Source organism: Electrona antarctica (genome assembly GCF_951216825.1).
Source record: "Electrona antarctica genome assembly, chromosome: 16".
In the NCBI taxonomy this organism is placed as follows: domain Eukaryota; kingdom Metazoa; phylum Chordata; class Actinopteri; order Myctophiformes; family Myctophidae; genus Electrona; species Electrona antarctica.
The window spans coordinates 4,742,473-4,762,491 of record NC_136797.1 but is presented as its reverse complement, the minus strand read 5'-3'; positions in this window follow the sequence as shown (position 1 = coordinate 4,762,491).

The following is a 20,019-nucleotide window of genomic DNA, read 5'->3' as shown; positions in this document are numbered from 1 at the left end:
TTCTGCAGTGTTTGCTAGCAACTAGCCAACAGCCAGTGGAATGTGGCGACGCGATGGTGCTGGATATTATACCCGCGAGCACTCATTGGTGTCATTCTAACGTCGCCTATTATTTTATCGTGATACTAGCAGCCAGCTACAAACACCATGTAATAGTAGCGTGCACTGACTACAGCTAAATGTTTATTTTTTATATATTTAGAACTGACATCAGATGAGGAGGAGGAGGATGATGATGAAGACGAAGAGTCAAGACTGCGATGGAGTTCTCTGACACTGAACCGGATTCATTCATTTCAGGGGGGCAGTTTTTATTATTATTATTATTTAGCCTACACACACACACACCGTCAAGAACAACTGGAATGCAGTGGTTTGGGGACACTGGGGAGTTTGGGGACAACTGTTTTGTATGTAGGCCTATTTATTTTCTGTAATATTTATATAATTTTATTATGTTGGTAGTAAAATAATAAAAGTGCACTTTTCCAATCCGAGATACCTGTCATGGCTATTTTTACACTATTCTGAGGTTTATTGTATATGACTAAGCAAGTTTCAACTGTGATTTACTCTGTAACGGTAGATGGTAATAACTCAATTTCTTTTTTATAATACAGTATACATTCAAGTCTATATTTTGATACATTTCATGGGCACCAAGTCATATCAAAACAATGTCCTTGGATGTGTTTTTTATCAAAACTGTTTCTTCATAATAGGTTTTTGAGATACATGCATGAATAGACAAGGTACTGGTAAGACTATGTAAACATGGTATATATCAAAATGTGCGTTAGAATGTCTAATTTTACCCCAAAAAAGAAATGAAATGAGTTTATATGATGTACCAATTCAGAGCTATGGGGACTTTTAGCTGGATAGGTCAGATTGATCATGACTGACCATGCTATTTATAGATGGCAAAATATCTACAGTGGTACATGTGAGAAACTTTTTATTTTATTTGAATTGAACTAGACAACTCACCCTTTAAAATGAGATATTGCATGGCTATGTACGCCCAGCAGAAAAAAAGTTATTTAGAAAATAAAACTTCAACCGGGCATAACTTTTTTTGTTGTCCTAGAAACACTACCCAGTGTAAATGCAGGCTCTTTTAAATGGCTTCCAACACAAAAACTAAACATTTTATCAACTCAGTTAATTTTTCCTGGAAGCAGACAAGTCAAGCTTTCTCTGAAGGTCTTTCGTTGTCACACATTCACAACAGAGAATTTTCAATAAATCATTCAAAAACGGGATGATGCCATAGAGAAGTCTACCTACTATATAGAAATCCTTGAAACTCTGAAAGAGTTAACAATTCTACTGACCTTTCAACAATGCATCCTGGGATAGGTGTTAAAACGCCACAGATCACATGAAGTGAACCTTCAGGCCTGATTTCTCAACTCCCTGTATCTCTGCAAGACATTACTCTATAAGCCATATATTCAGAACCTGAATAACCAATGTGTCAATTTGTAGCTATGATTCCCTGCTTTCATGAACAAGAAAAAGAAAATCCACAATGACAGATTGACAGTCCTAAAGAAATGAGTCACATTTAGAGGTTAGATTTGAAATTAGAGTAAACATGATTATACTTAGTTGCATAACAGTGTCATCCACCAACAAATAGCTGATCTATAAGCTCAACCTGTGTCGCAGTGTGACTCGTTGTGAGCTTGTACATCTGCAATTGTTTTGGTTTAGGCTTACAGTTAAATATGGCAAAATACGTACAGTATATGACAAATGTTGATGTCCCCAATGGGGGGGGGGGGGGGGGGGGGGGGCAGGGGGTGGGGGATGGGTGCATGTATATCAATACAAACATGTTGATGTCCCCATGTATATCAATACAAACATGTTGATGTCCCCACATGTATCTATTATACAATTGAAAACATGTACGCAACCCAATACCCAAAGTCACCAGCTACTACGTCACTGACACGCTGGGTGCCGAAGCAGGAGCAACACACACTGCAACAACACACTAAGACGTCACAGACTTACCCTCCGCGTCGATCCACGGCTATCTCCTCATGTCGCACCGCACGCCCACACTCAACACCACCCGCGTCAACATTGTCATTGCACTGCCACTAAAGCCGGCTCCCGTCCACACTCACAAACAATATCAATATCAATAATAAACACAAACACGCCACAAGCACCGACACCCCCGCCTAATTTGGTGCCACGTCTATGAAAACAAGCACAGAAAAAATGCCATTCAACACGCTACTTACACACACTACCACTCGCTTACAATACGCGGACCTGGCAACACTACATTCCCTCTCCCAATTGCTCAAAGCCCACCACGTGACCCACACACACATACCAAAAGAAGAAGAAGAACTACACACCGCACACACTGACTCTAACTTGGACACTTACAATAATGCAAACACGACCGCGTCGACACCTGGCGTGGTACAAGCGGGACGACCCGAGGCGCATATATGGATAAGAACAACAACACCAACACTACACGCACACGCGCACGCTGCAACAACAAACAGCTACGTACAGTGTGTGTGTGTGTGTGCGTGCGTGCGTGCGCGGGGGGGGGATTTTGGATCGCCTCGCGATGCAGCGCAAATGGCACTACACTACACAGGGCTCGACAGTGCGACTAGGTACTCGCATTTGCGACTTAAAATATCACCGTGCAAGTTGTACAATTCACTTTGTAGCACTGGTGCGACTACAGAATCCGATCTTTAAAGCTAAAAGTTGCGCAGTTTACATCCAAAAGAATGTGTCACTCTCTCGGTTCTGCACCGCTGCTGGAGAAGTATAGCACTGTCGAAGGCAGCGCAACTAATCCCCCCCCCCCCCACACACACACACCCCAGAGAGGGAGGAGAGAGAAGAGAGCGAGAGAGAGAGAGAGAGAGAGAGAGAGAGAGCGAGAGAGCACACACGTCTTCACCCCATAATTAATGACAGCTGTGTAGGGCTGACGATTGCGTGATGCTTATATGTACAGGATTCTATAGGTCACCACTTTTGGTGTGACACACACACGGCTTCTGTCTCTGTTTACAATGCGTTGTCAAGATTTTGGAGAACACTGATAGTTTATCCTTTAGTAATTAGGCTGTGGAAGTATTCACACTAGGCTACTTTTGGATTTATTGGGATTGGCAATTTGGGGAAAGGAGGAGGAGGAGGTGATCAAGCTCCACAAGACCACATTGGTGGCTCAAGGCTGCATTAATTTTCCTTTTTTTTCCTCTCGAGGGTGCATGGGATGATGTGACCTAGCCTGGTTAATAAACCAGACCGAATCAGCCGTTGGCAAAAAAAAATGCCTACCAGCGGATTACGGTCTGGCGAGGCTCAGTAGCACGCCTCTTTCCTACAATCGAGAACAGGTCGGACCAATCGGGACACGGTATGCAATATGGGCGGGCTTTGGTACAGTGACGTTCAATGCTTGAGACCTTTGACTGACAGTAGCTCTGACCAATTGCGTCAAAGAGAAAATGTTTGAATCCGCCCCCCGGGAAATGAAATCCAAGTGGAGCCAGCCCAGACTAATATACCGCGACAGTGTTGTGTGATATTAGTCTGGTTTATTAGCCAGGCTAGATGTGACCCCCTCCAGCAGGCTAGGGAGCCCCGCTCAGGTTAGCGGCAAATGACCGCGGGGTGCGGGTTGCCAGGTTTTTTTATAAGTAAAATCGACACCTGGCGTGGAACAAACGGGCCAAACCGAGGCACATATATGGATAAGAACAACACCAACAACACTACACGCACACGCGCGCACGCGCTGCAACACAAAACAGCTGCATACAACGCGTGTCACTGTGGACTTCTGTATCTGTGGACTTCTGTATCGCAACGCGGGGCAACGCAACTCTGGGATGAGCGGGCCGAAGGCCCGCGAAATTCTAGTATCAATACAAACATGTATATCAATACAAACGTGTCCCCATGTATATCAATACAAACGTGTATATCAATACAAACGTGTATATCAATACAAACGTGATGTCCCCATGTATATCAATACAAACGTGTTTATCAATACAAACGTGTATATCAATACAAACGTGATGTCCCCATGTATATCAATACAAACGTGTATATCAATACAAACGTGATGTTGATGTCCCCATGTATATCAATACAAACGTGTATATCAATACAAACGTGTATATCAATACAAACGTGTATATCAATACAAACGTGTATATCAATACAAACGTGTATATCAATACAAACGTGTATATCAATACAAACGTGTATATCAATACAAACGTGCGTGCGTGCATCAGTGGCGCAGCCAGAAATGCGATTCTAGATGGGCCTCGCTATGGCTAGGTGGCCACGTGAAAAGTGCGTGAAAAAATAAGTGGTTATTTACGCACACAGGCACGCTCGCACGCACGCACGCACGTGCACGCGCGCACACACGCACACACACACAAACGTGTGTGTGTGTGTGTTTGGGGGGAAACACTGAAGGTCTCTTTCTGCTGTTCAAATTAAATATTGAGTGAACCTTTGAGCTACATGGAGCAGCCCCTGAGAGGGGCTGAGTTATCAGCCCCTGAGGACACCGTGTGTTTACACACTGTCAACATCATTACAAAATATTCAGTGTTATTGCAAAACAGTGAAGGGCATGCCTGACAAAGAACTACATATATGGGCATAAAAGGGACACAGGCATAATATCTGGGTGGGCCTACTTGGAACTATGCAAGTTGGAAATGCATGCCCCACCCAGATATTATGCGTTGGAGCCTCTACAGTGGTGCCTGGCCTACGGCCAAGGTCACGCCCCCTCCCCCCTCCATCCCCCCCCAAAAAAGATGAATAATCCCACACGTGAAGTAGAAACTGTTGGAAATCATGGTACGTTCAAAATATGAGCATAAGTTGCTTAGTGAATCGGGCCCATTATTCTAAATTCTTCACAATTACGCATCTATTTTTAAATGTTCAGCTCAGCTTGTAATGAACCAAATAACATAGGTTTAAATTGTTCCTCGTTTTGCTGAGGACCCTCGAGGACCCCTGGGGGTCCGCAGACCCCACTTTGAGAACCACTGTCATGCAGCCTTAGGAACACATACCTTACTCCTCCCCCTCTCCCTCTCTCCCCCTCTCCCCCTCTCTCCCTCTCTCTCTCTTATCTAAACATGCTTCTCCACGCCTCCATCCAATGAGAAACAGCAAACAGGAATACAATATAGCTGTCACTCCCCCCCTGAACGAACCGATCAATATTCAGTGTCTGAACCTCCACTAAATACAGGCTGTCATGCATGTTAGCCTCACAGTCTGGACTTCACCATGAAGACTGCTTTGCTGCTTCTGCTGTTCTGTCTGGTTGAGGCCGATGACATCCGCGGGGAGTTCCAGAGGTTTAAGAGCCAACTGGAAAGACAGCATGAAGGTCAGTATGTTTACCTTTCAGAGGTAATTGAAAATTGAAAATTAAATGAAAACAGTAATTGAAAAAACACGGCACCAGAAGCAGGGACGTGTCTTTCCAATGAGTCTAACATTCATTAAGGTGCATTCAGACCTGAAGATATACATTTGTTTCCAATGAGTCTAACATTCATTAACCCTGTAAGACCCGGATATATTTCTACTTGCAAAAAAGAGATTTCAACCTTACTACTAGTACTTTGTACTACTAGGACTTATGTTAAAAGAATATGTTTAAAAAAGGTGCATTCAGACCCTAGGATATACATTGGTTTCCAGTCGCTTCAATCGCTTCACTTTGGTCGCGCAGGAAAAGAGTGTAAATAAAATCACACATGTGTGAAGTGAGGGGCACAGCCGTTCGCTTCATTGACTTTGTATGTAATCGCGCTGCGCGAACTGTGCAGGTTTGAATGTAGCTTGAGAGGGACAGTTACCAGAAGACGTGTTTTCAGTAAATCTAACATGGTTAAAATGGAGTTTGAAGTTACAATGGGTTTATATAGAGCACTGAAGTCTGACGTCAATATCGGTAGAGTCCACTGGTTCATGTACTTTTTATTTGCATTGTAATCCCCATAGGGGGGATTTTAGATCGCCTCATATAAGAACTGTGTTTGAAAAATAAACAAATCATCCAGGCCGTTTCACTCATATGGATATGAAGAATCAACTGACGGAGAGAAAACGCTGTTGTTACTGCTACTGAATTAGTTACATTTTCACTATAGAAACAGACTGTATCAAATATGAGTGACTGACTGTCGCAAACGATACAGAGACACCTCCCCGACAATAACGGCTTGTTTATTTTTGGACCACAACGCTTATATGAAACGCTTTTAAGATGAGCCCATGCTATTCTCCATAGAGAAATAAATTACTTCCGTAAACCAGGGGAATCGAGGGGACGAGCGAGTGACGTCAGCACTTCGGCGCTCTACGGCAGTGGCTGATAAAATGAAACATATCTAAATACTGAATCAAGCAAATTAAAAATTGTCTGGGGTGTTCGCAAAAGCCAGAGTAGATGTTGAAATGAGCCCAAACATATTTGAAGGTGAAATGTATTTATTTTTAACCCTGTAACACCCAGATTAATTTCTACTTGCAAAAAATAGATTTCAACCTTACTACTACTTTTTACTACTAGGAGGTTTTTTTGCAAATTTTTTATGCACATTTATAATAATTATTAAAATAATAATAAATTAATCATTTACATTTGGGGGATATCTTTCACAATGTACTAGACATTCTAATGATCACAAAACATAGTTATTTTACTTACTTTTATCAGGGTTAAAGGTCATAGGTAAAAAAGTCCAGCGATTTTTAATTTGTGTGAATTTCAGCCTCTGTGGGGGGTATCTATATGCAAATATCATGACCAATGGCATTGCAATGAACATCAATGATGACGTTTAGGTGAAAAAAGCTACATGCTTGTTAACGTGAATTAAAAATTAATGAAGGCTTTAATAAGATGTAAACTTCAACGTGGAATGTTCCTCATCTCACCACTGCCATTGGTGTAAAGTAACTAGGTACATTTACTCAAGTACTGTACTTACATACTGAGTCTTTTCTACTTTTGGCATTTTAACCCATTTTGACCTGAGATCAGATTCTAAAAATGTTCTTCTACATCCTGACAGTTTTCTGAAAAAGCTATGTTTCTATGTCAGTCGTTCTTCGATTTTTCAAAAATAGCAGACCTACAAGCTCGTAGCGCGCCACTCGGTGGTGCGCTATGAGCTTGTAGATCTGCTATTTTTCAATAGCTAAAGCATAACATAATGCTAACACCAAAAGGGGTTCCCGCCCAACATGGGTTAAGTTGTATTTTGATGCAATTACTTGTACTTAAGTAAAACATGTAAAAGTACTTTTGTCCACCACTGAATTTCACATATCAGTTTTCTGTTTGATTACACATGTGGTTCAGATATGGCTTCCAGACTGTCTGTGTGATTATACATGTGGTTCAGATATGGCTTCCAGACTGTCTGTGTGATTATACATGTGATTTCAGATATGGCTTCCAGAATGTCTGCGAGTGAAACCAAGATGGAAGAGTTGGTGGAGGAACTGCAGAAACACAAAGCAGGTATTGATTAAAGTCTATATGGGGTGAAACATTGATGTGACTTCTCTTTTTAACCTACAGTATAATTCTCACTGCTTCCTTTTCTCGTAAGTTTTGTGTATTTTTCTGCATCTGTAAAGTATGATAAAGGAAGTGGTGTTAAGAAGTGATGCACGTACAAATTAATAACTTCATCCAGATGCTTGATCTCATCATGAACAGAAACGACTGTGTATTGTCACCATTCTTTGTTGGTAGGCCTGTTGAGGTTACATTAATTTAAATATGGAGTTACATTCATTTAAAGATGGAGTGCCGTGATTTTTTCCCAACCTAAAACATGAACATCAGGTCTTATTGTTATATAAGGAGGTATAATCTTTTCAAAAAAGTGTACAGTATTTGTTAAAATGTTGTTTTTATGTGGGCACACCCACCAGTTCATTAAGTATGCCTGGTTTGCGGCACCGTTCAAGATTTAAGGTCTTGTCTGTATGAGAGAGGGTGCCGTCATGGACGCAAACCAAATGTCAGTGCAAGCTGACAATAAAGTTGAATCGTATCGTATCTTTGTCTCTTGTAGCCAACAACAACCTGACCCTGGAGATGACCCAACTGAAGACTGACCTGACCCTGGAGATTACCCAACTGAAAAGTGAAGTAAAGAGGCTGACATTTAAGACATTAGGTGAGAAGTTAAAAATGATTTTGAATAAATATTAAATTGTGTATTATTGATATTGTAATCATTACCAGGGATTTAGAGGTAGAAAATCTGAGTAAACCCATCACTACTGCTGATACACAAATCTTATTTTCTAGATTGAATCTTATTTAAATCTATGAAGTAACTAGAGGTGTCAAATTAACGCAGTGGAATAAAAACTACAATATTTAATATTCTATTATATATCTAGTATATAATAGAAGTATACAGTATCACAAACATTGAAATACTTCACTAAAATACCAGAAAAGTATACTTGAGTATAGGCTAAATGTGTGGAGTAGAAAACACCATTGATATAATAATTGAATAGTTTTACCCTCCACTCCATCTCTGACTACTATTATTATTACAACTGTATGTGTTAGAATTGATTATCAGTACATTGAAAATCCATCAGTAAATGTCCTGTTTGATCCTTTTCAGGGTGTCGCATCGCTGGATGGACGAAGTTTGGAGACAGCTGTTACTCCTACACTGCAACTACTGGAGGGGAAACATGGCAGCAAAGTAGAGAATATTGTCAGAACCAAGGAGCTGATCTGGTGGTCATTAACAGTACAGATGAACAGGTTAGAGAGAGAGTGCGTGTGTGCGTGCGTCCTGTTTGGTGGATCTACCCCTTGTAAATGTAGGATTTGGAGGACGACAAAATGAGCAGGAAACTAGCTATATATTTATATTGTAGACATAAATCTAACATAAGATATTTTTTCATTTGAAGATTTACCATGCATTTCATTTGATGCATTTCCTATTGAGGTAAATGTTAACAACGTGTGCGACGTGCGTGCAGTCAGTGGTTCCCAAGACTTGCAGGTCGAGATCCAAAAGAGAGATTAAACGTTTGGCCAGGACCCAAACTAGTGAAAATAACGTTTTAAGGCAACATGTAAAGTGGGCTGTTATACGACTGATAATAATTTATTCCATTAATGTTAATTATTATGCACAAGGATGCTAACGCACACCAAAGTCCTTTTTTGTATGTTTTTTTTGTGGCTTTCGCCTTTATTTTATATTTTTTATAGTGGGACAGACAGGAAATGGGGAGAGAGATGGGGGGGTGACATGCAGTAAAGGCTGTCGGGATCGGGAGTCGAACCCGCGGCACACTGCCAGACTTGGGCTTCCGGCCAAGGTGCCTGGACCGCTGAGCCACGGCCCAGGCCACACCAAAGTCCTTTTTAGCGGTGCCGCCCCATGGGAGAGAACTTGAAGAGGGAATCTTGAAAAAAATAAAAAATGGCCGCACACGCCAATAGCCAGTGCGCCAATATACTTTATTAGGATGCAGCAGGTTAAGACATACAAATCCAACGTTTCGGCGGGTTAAGCCTTCATCAGGGAATCATATTTATATGATTTATAATAACTAGACCTGTACGTGCCCGTCGGCCACCGGCCTACTTGAGAACGATGCAACTTGGGAACCTAATAATACCCGTTGTCAACTTGTCATAGCACCCGTTTTAACTGTCTGTCTGTGTCCCACATGGAGATCTCTGTTGTATCTGCCTGTCTGCCTGTTTGAAGAGGGCAAACTGACTGACTGTGAAAAGTGGATTCCCACTGAGGGGATTCCCACTTGCAGTGCCTGGCCAGAGCCTTTTGTGGTAGTTCTGGAGAAACCCTGGGTCCGCCCGACTCGATACCGGGCACTGCACTCCCTGCGGGGGTGTGGACCGCGTGTGTCGAATGTGAAGTCGCTGGGGCAAACGGTTCTCGAGTTATGTGCATTACAACCGTACACACACGCACGCACGCAGAGACTTTTAGAGTAGGATTGTTATGAACCTCCCCTCCGAGTGTTGTAACTGTGGCCAGGGCCGGTCCTGAGCAATCTGGCGCCCCAAGCAGGATTTTTGCGCGGCGCCCCCCCCCCCCCCCCCCCCCCCCCCCCCCTCAAAAAATAAAAAAATAAAAAAAGTTTTTTTTTTTTTTTACTCTGTCCCAAAAATTGAGGAGACACTGTGGAGGCACTGGGGGGGACAGTGGGGACACTGTGGGGCACTGGGGGTCCATTGGGGAGGCACTGTGGGGACACTGGGGAGGCTCTGTGGAGGCACTGGCGGGACACTGGCACTGGGGAGACACTGGGGAGGCACTGGGGAGGCACTGGGGGGGCACTGGGGGGACACTGGGCAGACAGAGTTGGGACAGAGTAAAAAAAAAAAAACAAAAAAAAAGTAAAAAAAAAAAAGTAAAAACAAAAAAAAAGTTTATTTTTTATTATTTTTTTGGCGCCCCTCCCCCGTGGCGCTCGAAGCCGTTGCTTCGTCGGCCTGTAGGAAGAACCGGGCCTGACTGTGGCTCTGACGGTTTCTGAGAGAAAAAGACTTAATGTGAGTTTTCGCATGTTCCCATGTAAGTTGATGGGAAATTTTAATTCACTAATAAATGAATGTTTAATCAATAAGTTGTTAAATTGAAAAAAGGGCTTCGTTAAGACCTCCCTAATGGTTAAATCCTTTGTACTTCAGTAACCAGCTGCTTTTCTGTCCAGGACTTTGTTGACAGATACACTGGCAGAGACAATGTTGTGTGGCTTGGGTTGACCGACAGAGAGACAGAAGGAGTGTGGAAGTGGGTGGATGGAACTCCACTGACCACACCAACGTAAGACTTTACCTTCATTATTCTACTCTACATTTAAAGAAAACATTTTACATTTATTTATTTTCAGCAAACTACATTTCACATTAGTGTCTCCACCAGGCCAAAGGCATGGGGAGAGAGTATGTTTTGCACTCCGTCCGTGTGTATGTGTCCGTGTGTGTGTCGGCCCGTCTGTCCGTCCGTCTGTGTCCGTCTGTGTACAGCTAATCTGATTGGCCTATTATAGCGCCACCAGGAGGCCACAACCTGACCTGGCCTGGTGGAGAGTTTCCTCTTCATATTTCTCTCTAAATGGTATTGAACTCTATATTAAAACACAAGTACTCTGTATCCGTTGTCTATTTCATTGTCCAGTTAATTTGTACGTAAATATCTAATGTAATGTAATTTGAAGTCATGATTAAAAGCAACACATTATTAAATAGTGTTTTTAAACGAGATGTAAAAAGGTCCATATAAAGGTGCAGCTTTCACAACTAGTGGCAGGGCGTTCCAAAGTCTGGGTGCAGCGACCGAGAACGCCCGGTCGCCTTTTGATTTCAGGTGAGTGGGAGGGATCTTCAGGACCATCTGGTCTGCTGATCTGAGTGCCCTAGTGGAGTCTAGATGCCCTAGTGCATCTGATCTGAGTGCCCTAGTGGAGTCTAGATGCCCTAGTGCATCTGATCTGAGTGCCCTAGTGGAGTCTAGATGCCCTAGTGCATCTGATCTGAGTGCCCTAGTGGAGTCTAGATGCCCTAGTGCATCTGATCTGAGTGCCCTAGTGGAGTCTAGATGCCCTAGTGCATCTGATCTGAGTGCCCTAGTGGAGTCGGGGGGAGTGATGAGGGCAGATATACAGTACAGGGAGGTGCCAGACCATGAAGGGCTTTAACAGACTTACTGCTTGTGGCGGAACGTTCCGCCACAAGGAATGTAATTAGCTTCCGCTTCTGGCAGAATGCTCCGTCTGATTAGCTTTATTATTGATATCAAACCGGATCGCTGATTTCAATTTTTTCATTATTATTTTGGCTTGGCCTTTCCTTCTTTAGCGATCCTAGACCGGATTGCGCAACCGCGCCCCCGTCCGCATCCCATTATACAGGCTGACTAAAAGCTGAATAACTCGAAATCTACAGAGCTTTCCGTGGTTTGGATAAAACGCACGGTGTTCGGAAGTCTTTGCTGATTATCCAGTGGTCTAGATGGAAACATTGGCGCTTTCTAGAGCAAGGATGGCTATAGTTTAGCTCGCTATCATTGACGCTATTTATTTAGCATTAATATGGACGCCCACAACACGATATCCGTCCTGTGTGTTCACCCTCTAAATCGCCCCCGCAGCCCTCGGCAGTCTGAGGTTGCGTCCAGCAGGTGGCAGTAAAAACAAACATTAAAACCTTAAAATGTATTCTGAATTACAGATAATTCTGGGGGTCCTTGGGGGTAGCCTGGTAGAACCACTCCCCCTGCTGGACAACATTTGCATTCTGCCAGCTAAGGGCGAGTCTGGGATCTCTCAGGCAGAGACGATGTACTCCGGACCAATTGTGGCCGGAGCGATATGCGGCTGTATGGGGCCGCTATAGAGGAGCGATATGCGGCTGTATGAGGCCGCTAGAGGAGCGATATGCGGCTGTATGAGGCCGCTAGAGGAGCGATATGCGGCTGTATGAGGCCGCTAGAGGAGCGATATGCGGCTGTATGAGGCCGCTATAGAGGCGGGATCAACGCGAGACTTATGACATATTGAAGCTGTGCCACAGCGCAATGTAAACACAACCTAACAAGACTACAACTCGAAATTATCATGGTGATATCAGATTTTTGTCCCGCTGCTTCCGGGTTCATCGTTTCTGCCTGAGAGATCCCAGATGCAGGCAGGAGGAGGGAACTTGTGAACTCAGTACTGCCGCAATCTGGCGGAGTCAGGTTACCTTGGGGGTCCTTGACATGAAAATGTTTGAAAATGTTTGAGAACGACTGACATAGAAAAATAGGTTTTTCAGAAAACTGTTAGGATTTAGAAGGCTTTTTTAAATCGATATCAGTCCAAAATGCATTAAATGTTTCTACTTCTACAGGTACTGGCGCCGGCGGTCTGGTGAGCCTGACGGTGGTGGACTAGAACTAGATTGTGCTTTGAGTTATAATGGAAGATGGATCGAGGGACCATGTGGGGAAAAATCATATTGGATTTGTGAAATGGTTTTCTAGTTATGCATTCACTAGTAATAGGCCTATCTCACAGCCCTTCCCCGCCCCCTTTCCACGCCCCCTTTCCAAACCTAGTGGTGTTGACGTGACGTCACTCCATAGACATTACATGTTAAAAGACCTACATTCAGAAGCCATAAACAACGCTTTTTCTGAAGGTAAACTTTATTCTATTTGGTTTAGCGGTCTTAACATCTTGTTTTCTTCATAATAATATTGGTCTTTTACATTTTAACATTTGGAAACAGCCTTAAATGGTGCAGAGAAAGCGGGTATGGATGTAGCTCTGGTCCATAGCCATACTCATGGACCAGAGCTACCTGCTTTCTCTGCACCATTGAATGATGGATAAGGGGTCAGGACAACGAGGCCTTTTCGTGGAGGGGTCAGAATGAAATTTGGACTTAGACTGTTTTTCGTCTGTGGTACTCAATTGATCACATCAATGTTGTGTTTGTGACACCAGGGAGTTGATATAAACCGCTGTACCTCATATGATAAAGAGTACACTTTAGTAACTAAATGAATGTACAGGATGTGCAGTTGAATAATAAACCTCCCTGAGTTTGGACTTCTTTAAATGTAGGTCAACAGATAAGGAACAACGTCAGATATTTACATACTAGTCCATATCTGGACAATACCAGTTGCTGTTTAAATATAATTATATGTAAATGACTTCAAATGAGAAGTTCTGAAAAGGCAGCCGTACAGAATTACACAGTGATGACATCACCAGTGGAGGAAGTCACTAGTTGTACATACTGTAATGATGGTACAATATGTAAATTGTAAATGTCTAGCATTCAAGTCATTCCCTGAAGAAGGCAACTTGTTGCCGAAACGTTGGAAAAATAAAGATTTTGATGGCATCGTGACTACGAGCTGTGCGGCCTCTCTCATAGTCATAGTTATCTCCTGCGGTCAGCACCTCCCCACTACTGGTGTGCGCTCCTACCTTCCTGTTTGTAGCATTCAAGTCTTAAAAATATAAATGCTACAAGTATCCTAGTATTTGTTTACAGGGTGTTTAGGTGAGTTTACCAGGGTTGAATTATAACTCTAAATATAGAGTGTTGGAGGTGCATGGAGCAGATGTACTGTAGCTGTCCAGCTGTTTAACACATTTACACTCTCACTCACTCGGGCGGCGGTGGCTCGGGGGTAGAGTGGCTGGATGGTAACCGCAAGGTTGCCAGTTCGAACCCGGGCTCCCCCAGAGTTAGTGTCGAAGTGTCCTTGAGCAAGACGCTGAACCCCTAATTGCTCCTGATGTGCTGGTTGGTGCCTTGCATGGTTTCCACCACCATATGAATGTGTGGGTGAATGTAATGCACAATCCATGTAAAGCGCCTTGGATAAAGGCGCTATATAAATGCACCATTTACCATTTACACTCTCCTCCATTTAGATTTATCGATGGAAAAAAAAGTATGACATTGATGAGCTCCACTTCATCAGCTGAACTATTTTCAAATAGGACATTGGAAATACTCAACAAAAAACAATACACCTCAAAATTGTAATTAACTACAGTAGGCTACTTAAGCAAATGTACGTAGTTACTTTCCACCACTGTCCCAGAGCATCGTGAAGTGCATTATTCTGCTGAAACTAGCAGATCTACAAGCTCACATTGTGTCACTTTGCAATGCATTGTGATCTTGTAGATCTGCTATTTTCAAATGATTTGTATGCATTGTGAAATGGGACATTCCGCATAATTCTGCAATCTGCTGAAACTAGCAGATCTACAAGCTCACAATGAGCTTGTAGCATCACAAAGACATCTGCCATGCCCTGTACAGTTCACCAGCATTGCCTTTTTTCACATCTACAAGCTCACACTGAGCTTGTAGATCGGCTATTTTCATCATGCAACCAAGTGCATAATCAGGAATTAAGACACCACCAAGGCCTGCCAAAATGTATTTTGGATGTCAAATATTTAGATGACTAAAACTAAAACATTTTAGGTGACTAAAATATGACTAAAACTAGTTTTATTCAAAAGACTTTATGAAATAAATAAAAACAATCTGTGAAAATCAAGTTGGTACAACTACAGTATTGAAAGCATCAAATGCAGCAAAAACAGAAACAATTATAATACAACAGAAAACAATATCAAATCTCTCTCTCCCTCCCTCTCCCTCTCCCTCTCCCCCCCTCTCCCTCTCCCTCCCCCTCTCTCTCTCCCCCTCTCCCCCAGTCTCTCAGTCAGTCTCTCTCTCTCTCTCAGTCTCTCTCTCTCTCTCCCTCCCTCTCTCTCTCTCTCTCAGTCTCAGTCTCCCTCCCCCCCCCCCCCCCCCCCCCTCTCTCTCTCATCATCATGTTGGTAACCATGACAACACCATGCAGGTACTACTATGAAAACATGCCCAAAAGAAACAACTGTATCCTACATGAGAACTTATATCTGCAATAGTGAAACTGTCTAATCTACAAAACTTGTAGATCGGCTATTTTTTGCATTCCATTTCTATTTCATTGGACAAGCCCCAATGAGACCAAGAGCAGAACAACCAGACATGCATGACACTCAATATGGCCACAGCTAATATAATATGCAAATATGCACCACGAATCAAACAACGTTTTTCTAATACAAAACCAGCATGTCTGTGATTTATGCATTTTATTTATGGCCTACAAGCACCAGCAGCCAAACAGCATAATTAACTTAATTAAGTGCACAGCTGCGCAATAAGTAGCAACAACACGTCATGTCGGCAACACACAGCATTAAACAGTATTTATATTTATGTTCTAGATGAGCCTTACCTTCTAAGATGAAGTGGCGCTTCCTCCCTGACTTTTGCTCCTGCATTGTTCTTCAGTTGGTTTTGTTTATTGTCCGTCTGCTCTTAGTAGAATCCACAAGTTCATCTCTCGTTGTGTCCGTTTGTAAAATAATCCTTTAAATGTCTCAGATAAGAGTTGACACACTTTGGACTTATAGTTGGAGCATTGAGTTCACCTGCTGTGGTGTGGTGGCTACTAGCCTATAGGCTACTCTCATTTCGGTTTTGTTTCCATGTTTAATGAATAAATGTTCATGTGGTTTGCTGCGTGTTTTGTCCATTGTTCAGCAGCTGTAGCTTGTTGATATAAAACACATTTAATGTTTAAGTTGTCAGTATTTGTGTAAAACGTGCAGTTGAAACAAGGTTTTGTAGTCAGACTAGAGAGTTGAGTCACTGCCACCAAACTTTACACAACTCCTCCTTGTGCTGTAGCTGCTAGCCCTTTACTGCCACCTGCTGGAAGAAACACTTCATTTGAACCCATGCAGCATCTAAAATTCTAAGGGAACCTTATCCAAAAACAGTCTACAAGCTCACAACGACGTTGTTATGTGAGCTTAGATCTACAAGCTCACAACGACGTTGTTATGTGAGCTTAGATCTACAAGCTCACAGCGACGTTATGTGAGCTTAGATCTACAAGCTCACAACGACGTTGTTACGTGAGCTTAGATCTACAAGCTCACAACAACGTTGTTATGTGAGCTTAGATCTACAAGCTCACAACGACGTTGTTATATGAGCATAGATTGGAAATTATTGTAAAAAAGTGGTCAAAGTACAGAGTCACATCAGTTCCAGTTGTAGTTCCAAGTGTAGAAGGTTTAAGAGGTTAAGTTTAAATGAGCAAAACCACAATTACTGTTACTGTTACAAGTACAAATGTGACTTGAGTGAAAGTACAACAGAATCGGCATTAAAATGTACTTCTAAAATAGCCGATGTACAAGCTCACAACGCCCCATGAAGTGACATGTTGTGAGCTTGTAGATCAATGGCTATATTCAAATAGATATAAAACACATTGATTTGGTGGTGGATGGGAAGCAACCTGGCGTCACCACCAGATGGATAGGCCTAGGCTGGTAAAACCACTCCCCCTGCTGGACATGGATAGGCCTAGGTTGGGAGGAAAGAGGGTCCTACCGTGTGCCCCGCCCCTGTCATCCTAGGTTGGGAGGAAAGAGGGTCGCGTACCGTGTGGCCCCTGTCATCCTAGGTTGGGAGGAAAGAGGGTCGCGTACCGTGTGCCCCCTGTCATCCTAGGCTGGGAGGAAAGAGGGTCGCGTATCGTGTGCCCCCTGTCATCCTAGGTTGGGAGGAAAGAGGGTCGCGTATCGTGTGCCCCCTGTCATCCTAGGCTGGGAGGAAAGAGGGTCGCGTATCGTGTGCCCCCTGTCATCCTAGGCTGGGAGGAAAGAGGGTCCTACCGTGTGCCCCGCCCCTGTCATCCTAGGCTGGGAGGAAAGAGGGTTGCGTACCGTGTGCCCCCTGTCATCCTAGGCTGGGAGGAAAGAGGGTCGCGTACCGTGTGCCCCCTGTCATCCTAGGCTGGGAGGAAAGAGGGTCGCGTATCGTGTGCCCCCTGTCATCCTAGGTTGGGAGGAAAGAGGGTCGCGTATCGTGTGCCCCCTGTCATCCTAGGCTGGGAGGAAAGAGGGTCGCGTATCGTGTGCCCCCTGTCATCCTAGGCTGGGAGGAAAGAGGGTCCTACCGTGTGCCCCGCCCCTGTCATCCTAGGCTGGGAGGAAAGAGGGTCGCGTACCGTGTGCCCCCTGTCATCCTAGGTTGGGAGGAAAGAGGGTCGCGTACCGTGTGGCCCCTGTCATCCTAGGCTGGGAGGAAAGAGGGTCGCGTACCGTGTGCCCCCTGTCATCCTAGGTTGGGAGGAAAGAGGGTCGCGTACCGTGTGCCCCCTGTCATCCTAGGCTGGGAGGAAAGAGGGTCGCGTACCGTGTGCCCCCTGTCATCCTAGGCTGGGAGGAAAGAGGGTCGCGTACCGTGTGCCCCCTGTCATCCTAGGCTGGGAGGAAAGAGGGTTGCGTACCGTGTGCCCCGCCCCTGTCATCCTAGGCTGGGAGGAAAGAGGGTCGCGTACCGTGTGCCCCCTGTCATCCTAGGCTGGGAGGAAAGAGGGTTGCGTACCGTGTGCCCCGCCCCTGTCATCCTAGGCTGGGAGGAAAGAGGGTCGCGTACCGTGTGCCCCCTGTCATCCTAGGCTGGGAGGAAAGAGGGTCGCGTACCGTGTGCCCCCTGTCATCCTAGGCTGGGAGGAAAGAGGGTCGCGTACCGTGTGCCCCCTGTCATCCTAGGCTGGGAGGAAAGAGGGTCGCGTACCGTGTGCCCCCTGTCATCCTAGGCTGGGAGGAAAGAGGGCCGCGTACCGTGTGCCCCCTGTCATCCTAGGTTGGGAGGAAAGAGGGTCACGTACCGTGTGCCCCCTGTCATCCTAGGCTGGGAGGAAAGAGGGTCGCGTACCGTGTGCCCCGCCCCTGTCATCCTAGGCTGGGAGGAAAGAGGGTCGCGTACCGTGTGCCCCCTGTCATCCTAGGCTGGGAGGAAAGAGGGTCGCGTACCGTGTGCCCCCTGTCATCCTAGGCTGGGAGGAAAGAGGGTCGCGTACCGTGTGCCCCCTGTCATCCTAGGCTGGGAGGAAAGAGGGTCGCGTACCGTGTGCCCCCTGTCATCCTAGGCTGGGAGGAAAGAGGGTCGCGTACCGTGTGCCCCCTGTCATCCTAGGCTGGGAGGAAAGAGGGCCGCGTACCGTGTGCCCCCTGTCATCCTAGGCTGGGAGGAAAGAGGGTCGCGTACCGTGTGCCCCCTGTCATCCTAGGCTGGGAGGAAAGAGGGTCGCGTACCGTGTGCCCCCTGTCATCCTAGGCTGGGAGGAAAGAGGGTCGCGTACCGTGTGCCCCGCCCCTGTCATCCTAGGTTGGGAGGAAAGAGGGTCGCGTACCGTGTGCCCCCTGTCATCCTAGGCTGGGAGGAAAGAGGGTCGCGTACCGTGTGCCCCGCCCCTGTCATCCTAGGTTGGGAGGAAAGAGGGTCGCGTACCGTGTGCCCCCTGTCATCCTAGGTTGGGAGGAAAGAGGGTCGCGTACCATGTGCCCCCTGTCATCCTAGGTTGGGAGGAAAGAGGGTCGCGTACCATGTGCCCCCTGTCATCCTAGGTTGGGAGGAAAGAGGGTCGCGTACCATGTGCCCCCTGTCATCCTAGGCTGGGAGGAAAGAGGGTCGCGTACCGTGTGCCCCCTGTCATCCTAGGTTGGGAGGAAAGAGGGTTGCGTACCGTGTGCCCCCTGTCATCCTAGGCTGGGAGGAAAGAGGGTCGCGTACCGTGTGCCCCCTGTCATCCTAGGCTGGGAGGAAAGAGGGTCGCGTACCGTGTGCCCCCTGTCATCCTAGGCTGGGAGGAAAGAGGGTCGCGTACCGTGTGCCCCCTGTCATCCTAGGCTGGGAGGAAAGAGGGTCGCGTACCGTGTGCCCCCTGTCATCCTAGGCTGGGAGGAAAGAGGGTCGCGTACCGTGTGCCCCCTGTCATCCTAGGCTGGGAGGAAAGAGGGTCGCGTACCGTGTGCCCCCTGTCATCCTAGGCTGGGAGGAAAGAGGGTCGCGTACCGTGTGCCCCCTGTCATCCTAGGCTGGGAGGAAAGAGGGTCGCGTACCGTGTGCCCCCTGTCATCCTAGGCTGGGAGGAAAGAGGGTCCCGTACCGTGTGCCCCCTGTCATCCTAGGTTGGGAGGAAAGAGGGTTGCGTACCGTGTGCCTCCTGTCATCCTAGGCTGGGAGGAAAGAGGGTCCCGTACCGTGTGCCCCCTGTCATCCTAGGTTGGGAGGAAAGAGGGTCGCGTACCGTGTGCCCCCTGTCATCCTAGGTTGGGAGGAAAGAGGGTTGCGTACCGTGTGCCTCCTGTCATCCTAGGCTGGGAGGAAAGAGGGTCCCGTACCGTGTGCCCCCTGTCATCCTAGGTTGGGAGGAAAGAGGGCCGCGTACCGTGTGCCCCCTGTCATCCTAGGCTGGGAGGAAAGAGGGTCGCGTACCGTGTGCCCCCTGTCATCCTAGGCTGGGAGGAAAGAGGGTCACGTACCGTGTGGCCCCTGTCATCCTA